Source organism: Meriones unguiculatus, chromosome 8 (genome assembly GCF_030254825.1).
Source record: "Meriones unguiculatus strain TT.TT164.6M chromosome 8, Bangor_MerUng_6.1, whole genome shotgun sequence".
NCBI classification, from domain to species: Eukaryota; Metazoa; Chordata; class Mammalia; order Rodentia; family Muridae; genus Meriones; species Meriones unguiculatus.
Genome location: NC_083356.1, coordinates 556,026 through 565,117, shown reverse-complemented (window position 1 = coordinate 565,117; position 9,092 = coordinate 556,026). Strand labels below are relative to the sequence as shown.

Below are 9,092 nucleotides of genomic sequence, written 5' to 3'. Positions count from 1 at the left end.
TGCATACCACCCTCCTCAGGGAAGAGAGCAGGCAGATGATGCCTGGGGTCCAGATGCAGCCCGACATCTCAAGCTCTCGCCAAGGAAACACGCACACACACACACACACACACACACACGCACGCACGCACCCACCCACCACATTCTAGATGACCCTGGCTGTCTAGAGACATAAGAGAATCGTAGTTATGGGGAGTTTTGACCTGCTCTCTGGCTCCTCTGTTGTTTTGAGATACAGCTGAAATTGGTCCTGAAGTGATCCAGCCGCCTCCACCTCAGGGCTTGCATTATGGGTCTGTGCCACCATGCCCAGCCCCTTTCTTTACTAAAGCCTTACACAGCACCCCAACATGTAAAGTGAGTCTCCCCTGTGGTGCTTGAGCGAAGCACAGGAACTCCTGCGCCCCTCTGGTTAACTGGAGACAAGCTAGTTGGGGTTGCTCTCCAGGCTCCCCCCAGTTCTGACCTGAGGACAGGATTTGGTCCAGTGAGCATCCCAGAGCCTGACATGCTGGTGCACATCTGTGATGCCAGCACTTACGAGTCAGGAGATTACACATCCAAGGTTAGCCTAGACTGCATGGCAACATCCACCCAAATTCCAGGCATGAAGGCTCCCAGCTCTCATTTAAGCCTTCGGGGGCTGAAGCAGGAAGAACTGATAAAAAGGCCAGCGTGTGCTATGCAGCCTGTCTTACAGAGTGAAGACTATCTCAAAACACCAGAGACAAAGCAAAACCAAAATAAAAGGTACAAGTCAGCTGTGGCACCCACAGCATGTTCACCGGCACGCCTCTTTCTAAGGGCTGTCAGGGCCGTGCAGGCTCAGCCCAGTCTCTGGCTCAGCCAGTGTCATCATCGTTTATCGCACTGTAGGTGTGAGTCTTAACATGAGATTAAGTCAGCAGATGTGCTGTGAGAAAAGAGGATTAGGAAGGCTGCTCAAGAAAGGTAAAAAGGCCTCAAGAAGCAGCAAAGGAAACCATTTATTTGTCTTGGAAATGGCAGCAGAAGGGAGAAGGGAGTTGCTCAGCGTCTCCCACCTGTCACCTGGGGACTTGGGTCTCTCAACACTGTTGCTTTGCTCTCTGCCAGGGACCACTTGCTCTTCAGCCAGACCTCATCTCAGCATCTGTCCAGAACAGGAGAAATGGGACGCAAAGAACTTCCTGTGTCCTCAGCTGGGGTTCCTCACTGGGTCTGGTTCCACTGGCCACACCTGGCCAGAGTGCTGGGAAGTGGCGCTGGGATAGAAGGCTCTGTGCTGACATATAAGAAAAGAATGGGCTTCTGTGACAGCTGGACTCAAATCCCTGCTAGACATCCCTGGGGAAAGGACAAAAACAAAACCACTCCCAGGGCAGTGACTGAGAAGCTCTGTCCTTCATCCTTCATCATGTGGGTATGAGGATGGTTTCTGTCTCCACTGCCTGACCACTCCCTCTCATGGAATCACCCACTGCAAACCCCTTTTCCACAGTTGCCACCGGGGCCACTGGACAGACTGAATCTGGAATGGATGGGGGACTTTCTCAGCAGGCAGCACCACTCAGCTACCGTGTGACCCAAAGCTGACTTTCAGAAGCGCTACAAACCACTTGCCGAGATTATTGTGAGCACTGAGCGCACACGGTATGCCCCCCCGTGAGCAGTGATTACTTTTACTTGGTGCCAGCAGGGCAAATGTGCCCACTCTCTACTCTTAGCCAGCCATGGCGTGGTTCTTCCTCGCCAGTGTTTAACTTCTTCCCTTTGTTTTCTCTCCTCATTCCCTTCACATCCACTGCAATCCTGACCTATAGTTACCTCCTCTGGGAAGTCTTCTCACATGGAATATCAGAGTATTATCCCCTCCCCGTACACACGTCCACTCCACCTGCTCTGGTGCTCTGGCACCACGCTGCCCTCTAACTTTATCTGTGCCCTGCCTTTCCCCTCAGATGGCCTCTTCCCCCTCCTCCTTCAGAAGCGTACAGCACAGGAAGGTATTAAGATGTGTTTCTACAAACCAGATGTGCTCCTACCTGTAAGTCCAATACTTAGGAGGCAGAGCCAGGAGAACCAGAAGTTCAAGGTCATCCTTGGCTTCAAAGCAAGTTTCAGGCCAGAACAGAACCCTGTCTCAGAACAGAACCCAAAGAAAAGTCTCCATGGCTACTGTAGTTTAAGCATATAATGGTTTTGTATATTTTTTCCTATAATAAAGAATAAAGATCAGAGCTCAGACTCCAACCTGGATATTTTATTACTGTGACTTTGCCAGGTCCTTCTCTCCTTGGATCTTGTTTTGCCTCCTGTCTAGAACACAGAGGGTTTAGTAAGTGTTGGACTCTTCCACATACCACATCTCCAGATCATTCTCTGGAGGCTGCCCTGTCACTGTAGGGAAATGTGGGGTCAAAGCAAATTCTCCATCAATAGCACCCAAGGAAAAGAGAAGGGGCACTGGGAGGGAGGGCACCATCAACCCAGGAGCTAGAACAGAGACAGGAAAGAACTGACTCCCCATAGCCTCCAGGGTTTCTGGCTGTCTCCCTGCACCCTCCAGCCCCAGGTGCTAAGGATGGAGAGTAGTCCTGGCAAACCCCAGTGTGCTCAGCTGGAAGGAGCCTTCTCAACCTCCTCATCCACACCTTGTGCTTCCAGAGCGTGACAGTGTTCGTAGCAGCTAACTTTCTGCAGCATGAGAGGAGTTGTTCTGGGTCCTTTGCACTGAAATACCCTTCTTTCTTCCTCACCTGATCCCAGGAGCCATGAACTCTAGTACCAACCAGAAAATAGGAGTGCAGAGAGCCTAATAACTAGTTGTATGCCTGGAGAACATACAAGTAATTCAAGGCAAGACTGAGAGTCCCACCCAGAAGCTGGCCGAGGGCTCTTAACTACTGGGCAGAAAGTGAGCCATGCAGTAGGGTCGTCTCTGTGCTCATACCATGCAGAACGCATCCTGTGTGTCTCACGGAATCCCAGACAACCCTAAGACAGATCCTTCATTATAATCCTTGCTTTACAGAACAGGAGACAGAACTGACCGAAAAGTTGAAGGTCACATGCTAGCAGCGGCAGGGCCCCAGCTACCTCCCTAACCCTGGGACTGGGTTTTCAGCTTCAGGGGCTGTTCATGAATCTGTCCTACCCACTGCCCACAACCCTGTATTTCCAAACTTCTCTTCACCCACTGCCTTTCCTTCCCATGTTCCTAGGCCCCTCTCTCCACCACACTACCCCTTAAACCCTTCTGTGTCTCTCCTTTGACTCCCATTCACCCACCCTCTACCACAGTTCCTGCTTTACAGGATGATAAATAATAAGACCATCAGGTCCCCACCATGCTGGCCTCACACCCCCAGGGAAGGCCCAGCAGTGGCCAAGCTAGACAGCCAGACATAAAATCCTGCCTGCTCCCCCGCCCTGCTTCCCATCACTCATCTGGGAATCCAGGGAGAGGAAGGGAGCTAAAGTGCAGGGTGTTCATTTAATATTAACAAATTGAAATGAATTCTTTTAATGCCAATTAGCTAGGAGCGGCCCTTATTAATAGTAATTTAGATTCATACTTGGAGAAGCGGATGGGAGCTGGGCCACATGTGCCCAGAATATCAATGTGACAACGGGGCTGGGACAGAGCAGCTTCCTCTTGTTCTGCCCAGCAGAGGCACAAGGCACAGATACAGTCACCCAGGGCCCATCCTCCCAGAGTGTGTGAGTTACTCTTGCAATTTTATTTTTGTAGATTCAATAATTTTTAATAGATTGGAACTCGATCACATTTTCTAGTAGTTTACCTTCTTAGTGATATTTTTAAAAAGGCAGAATTAGCCAGGAGTGATGGTGCAAACCTTTAATCCTAGCACTTGGGAGGCAAAGGCAGGTGGATCTCTTTGAGTTGGAGGTCAGCCTGGTCTACATAGTAGAGCTTCAGACCAGGCAGGGCCACATACATTGTTAAATGCTAGCTCAAACACAAACATGTGAACAAAAGGGATACCCCACTACTTCTGACCCCAGCTTTCCCAAAAGTAAAGTGAAAATAAATGTTTCCCTTCTGGGAATTCTCCCCCAGGAAATAAAAGGCCCAGCAGGCAGAAATGAAACTTGCTTGCATTTTTCTAAAACTTAAGGGAAAAGGCAAAAATTAAAAATTCAACTTTGTGTACCAAAGAGCTGCTCAGAACAAACAAATGGAAGGAAATTCAGCCTAAAATGATGACAAGCTGGAGGACATTCTGACCTTCCTATCTCAGGAGACCTCAGGAGCAGAGGGAGCAGTCCCCAGTGGGGGCAGTGGAGGAACAGGACAGTGGCTTCTTCCTCCTCAGCACCCCTCTGAGGCTGGGGGAGGGGTGAGGTAAAGCTGAGACGGCTTCTGAGATGGAGGAGGCTAGATGAGCTGGGAAAAAGAGAGAAACGTGCAAGATGATAAAGCTTCGGAAACAACACAAACGGCTTAGCACACAAAGGGGTAAACACAAGGTTAGTTTTCTCAAACTGGAGTGAGTACATGAGAGTCAAGGCAAAAATAAAAGTGAAGAAAGTGTGTAAACTACATCACAGTGGTCACATTGTTCTTCCCACAGGGGCAAGCCGGGAAGCTAGTTCACACCCCATAGGGTTTCCCAAACAATAAAGTCATTTCCAAAACAAAAAGGACCAACGCAAAACTAAATCCCAGTCCACCTGGAGGGGAAAAAAAAAATCCCTGGAGATTCTGACCAGCATAAAAACTAGTTAACGAATAAATTTATGGCAAGCGACTGTTTGTAAACAATGCCTAAAGACTGGGGTGGAGAAGGGAGGCGAAGTTGATGTCGCTGAAGAACTAGCGCGCAAACCACACAGTTCATTCCAGGGAGAAGTGAACTGTCCCGGAGTAGAGCCCCTCAGAGAAGGAGGGGATCTAGCCAGTCCTCCGCCCCTACGGGAAGTACAAAGGCCTCAACTGCCCGCAAATAGGATTACGCTAAAGAAAACAAGAGGATAACTTTACCTTCGATTAAGAGAGAAACAAAATTGGATTGCAGTTGTCTGATGGAGCAAGGAGGGAGCTGGACCGCAGGTGCCTGAAGAAGTGGATGTCGAGGAGCCAGGACCAGCTTACCTGGCTGTGCTGGCGGTCAGGGATGGGCGAAGAGCCCTGCCCGGGATTGCTTGCTACGGAAAAGGAGGGCTAGGGGGTCCGAGCGCCCCCAGACAAATGGGCTGGGCCAAAAACCTGGGGGTGCTGTCTCCCCTTCACCAGCCTCTCTCCCACCGGTACCTAGGCCTAGAGAGCTACTGAAAGTTACAAATTGCTTCCATTATTAGCTCATCCCGGGCGGCCTGGTCATTGGCCAGCCCACGAGCACGTGGTGCCTTGTACCAATAGATCGAATTTCTAGTAGCAATTCTTGTCTGTCCCTCGGCTCGGGGTGGGGATGGCGGTAGTAACGCGGGGGCGGGGTGGGGCTTAGGGGACCCTCATCCTCTCTTTCCGACAAGTGGGGATCCTGAGCGCTGCCCCAGAAGGGGTCGGGGGAATGTTGTGGGCGGGGGCACACCAGCCGGGGTTCCAGCACCTAGGGCTCTGTGCTTTCTTTCAGCTGCCCTGGGGTCGCACCCCTGCGGCAGCACCCCGCGGGCCTAGCAGCCCGGCACTCCCGGACGCCCCGCGGATCGCCTCGCCGGCACTTGGGGAACGCTCACACGCCCCGCTTCTCCGGGCGCTTTAGTTCAGGCGCCCGCGCCCTCCCGGGCTTCTCACCCCCCCCCCCCCCCCCAGGTCCAGTGCGCGCCTTCTCTGGAATCCTCTGCGAAGGGGACAAACTTTTGAGCGGACGGAAATCTTGAGGAGCCTGTCCGGAGCAGGTGAGCTGGCCGGGAGCGCGAAGCTTCCCGCGGAATCTGCGGCTCCGGTTCTCTCCGCTCTCTCCACCCTGCGCTCTTTGCAGGTGAACTCTGACCTTCGGCCCTCCGAGGGTTCTGGGCTGGGGGTGGGAACATCAGCCTTGGGCTTAGGGAATCTTCTCCCTCCTCAGTTGGGGCGCTAGAGGGGCAGCTGGAGGGGGTGGGAGGAGTGGGGGTGTTCCTGAGATCGGGGAAGAAAAAAGAAAGTAGGGCAGAGAGACCCAGAGTTGGGAAAACACATTCAACTGGAAGGAACTTCGAAAAAGTCCCCCCCCCCAAGGACTTGGGGAAGGAAGCAGAGTTTGGGTTTGAGGTGAGAGGGACCCCTCTTCTTCTCCCCAGGGTCTGAACTAAGTACAGCGGAGGAACCCAGGCTCCCAAACCTGCTCACCTCAATAGGCGCTTAGGGACCCTCCAGGAGGGGAGCGGAGTTTCCGGCTGTGCTGGGGTGTGGAGAAGGCCCAGCCTTCGCGGGTCTTCTGCTGCCTTTTATTCAGGAGAGGTGCGAGAAGAGCCCCCCCACCACACACACACACCTTTACTATTGTGTCTAAGCTAGTGTGACTGAGAGACCCAGCGCTCTGAGGTCTCAAGGGAGTATGCCCCTCTTCCCCCACCCCTGCACAACCTGCCTACTTCCTCCAGTGCCCTAAGGAGGTCGAGGAAAGAGCCCTCCCCTTTCCACTGCTCTGAGGACTCTCCTAGTGAGAGACCAAGAGGAGGCGATGGGGAGCTTTTCAAAAGGGGTTAAGGACAGGTGTCTGGTCCAGAGAATGACGTCGGAGCAGGACTACAGGTGGTTTAGGGAGGCGTAGGCCAGGCCGGCCACAGCAGGTGCGCATCCAACAGAGAGGCTCTGCCCTTGAGGCTTTCAGGTCGGGCTCCTTCGGGACCCAGAGGCAAATGCAAAAAATAAGATCGGCATTTGCAGTGGTTTTTGGGAAGGCCGGTGGGTACCACTTGGAGAGAGTGTGGTGTCTCTGGCTCGCACACTCAGCCTGGAACATAAGGGGGTCTGGGGGGGGGTAGCATTGTCTCCAACACTCCAGAGAAATGTTCTGCCAAGCGTCAGCCGCTGCCCAGAGTCAGGGTACTGGGTTCTGCCAGGTGACCGGTTAGAACAGCCGCAGTCTCACTGCCCAGAGTAAGTTTGCCGTGGGGTGCCGGTAGGGAGCTTTGAGAGGGGCCCTGAAGACGCAGGCTCAGGGCAATGGCACTCAACTAGAGCTGCAGCGCGGTGGCTCAAGCCTGCAACGCTGGGACTCTGGGAATAACAAACCCCACCAAAGCTTTTCAGGGAGAAGCACGGGTCATAGGTTTCCCCTCCCCCTTCAATTAATCTGCTCCTTTCTGCTGCTGCCTCCTCAACAGACGCCCCCTCCCCAGTCTGTGGGCTTGTCTCTCCTCTTCCCTTTGCATTCCCCTCATCTTTCTTCTTAGGATTGATGGAGTGACAACAGTTTGCAGCAGCTTTCCTGAGCCTGCAGTGGACCCCACCCACCCTGACATGTTAAGTAAGGGGACCCAGCAATAGGTCCCAACCTAAGGGGACTTGAGAAAGAACAGTGTGAGGGATGGCTGGGTGGATGCCGGCCAGGCCTTCCTCTGGGGAGCGGCCCGTTTATGCCATCTGCACACTGTAGAGAGAAGACTTAGAAACAAAGGAAGAGAGCAAGAAGTGCCAGCAAAATGAAGAAGAACAAAGAGAGGAGACTGGGGTGGAGTGGGGGAGCAGAAAAGATGTGCGTGCCTGCGAAAGCCCAACTGCCCAGCCGGAGAACAGGAAAGGCCAGGAAGCAAGCAAGCATCCAGACAGAGGGCAGAATGGAAAGGCAGGATAGGGCTCATTTGGGTTTGGTTTGGTGTTGTGTCAAAATGAGGGGTGAAACAGAAAGAGAGAGTGAAAGGAGAGAAAAGAATTTGTCCCCGGCCTGGCTCACCAGCCTATACACGCCTAGCCCAGTTACATTGCTGCACAAGTGAAGTGTAGGCTAACGCCCGCCTGAGAACCCCTGGCACTCAGTGCTGCCTACGGGGAGACTGGCAGGGGAGACTGGCAGGAGACTGGACCACAATGCTCCCCTCACCTCTGTGACCCTGCTCCTTGGTTTGATCATCTGTCCAATGGGCCCCTTGCACTGCAGGACTGCTCAGAAGCTGTAGCTTCCTGAAGATGTGTAAGGCGAGTTCCACCAGGTAGAAGGCTCTTTGTTTTCTTTCTTGGTAAGAAAAACAAACAAACAAAAAAAAACCCAAAACCTTGATTTTGTTGTTGTTTTTGAGACAAGGTCTCACTCTAAAGCTAGGCTGCCCTGGAACTTTCCATGTAGCTCAGGACATCCTTGAACTTAAAGCAGTCCTCCTGCCTCAGCCTTTTGTGTGCTGAGATTTACAAGCATAAGCCACCACTCACTGCTTAAAAACAACGAAAAACTTCTTTTAGAAAATCTTTGCTACCTTCCTTTCCATAAGTTACCCCAAAACACTACAAGGTTAGGGGTTCTCCCCATGCTTGGATGGGTGAGATTCATTTGAGAAGAGTTTGGTATGTGGACTGTAAACTCTGCAAGAACTATAGGACTTCTGTGAGAAAGAGAGTAGGGAGAGTCTCTGGGCCAGGCAAGCCTTGGTGCATAGGGTAATTTACAGAACTCAGACAAGAGACAGTTGTCAGGGGACTTTAGACTTCCCCTGAAGAGGGATCGGCCTGGTATATTTGAGTGTGTGCTGCCTGCTGGGCCTGTACCACATCTCCTATGCCGTGTCCATGCTGCTCGGGTGGAAACTGCCCCGGCACATTCACGTTTTCGTCTTGTTTTGGTGCTGAGAATCAAACCCAGTACCTCATGCATTCTAGGCAAGTGCTGTCTCATTGAGCTACACCCTTCTCCATGCCATGACATTGTTTCTTTGTGTGTCCATAATATGTGATTCAGGTGCATTTGTATGTTTGTGTGTGAGAGAGAGTAGAACACTTACCTAGAATTTGGGGTGTCCTGGGTTCAACCCTCAGCACTACAAAAGTAAATAAAAGCACTTGTCCTTTGTTTTCCCAAACTGGCATAGGATGCCACTGGGTCAGGTCTTCTGAGAGCAGTGTAAACCCAACAGCTAGTGGCATGCTAGGCACTCTTCAATGATGTCTTGGGGTACCTTCTTCAAGGAGGTCTCTGTCCGGCACCTCCTACTCTGGTTCCCCTCTTCTTGCC

The 9,092-nt window shown here is 52.2% G+C and overlaps 1 long non-coding RNA gene across 1 annotated transcript; it reads right to left on the bottom strand.

The window, feature by feature from the left end:
- Positions 1-962: 962 nt before the first annotated feature.
- LOC132655720 (uncharacterized) lies at positions 963-6,010 on the bottom strand. Its single transcript, XR_009593506.1, has 4 exons — positions 4,988-6,010; positions 4,232-4,390; positions 2,025-2,117; positions 963-1,264 (listed from the first exon to the last, which is right to left on the bottom strand). It is a non-coding gene; the product is annotated as an uncharacterized LOC132655720 (long non-coding RNA).
- Positions 6,011-9,092: the final 3,082 nt, after the last annotated feature.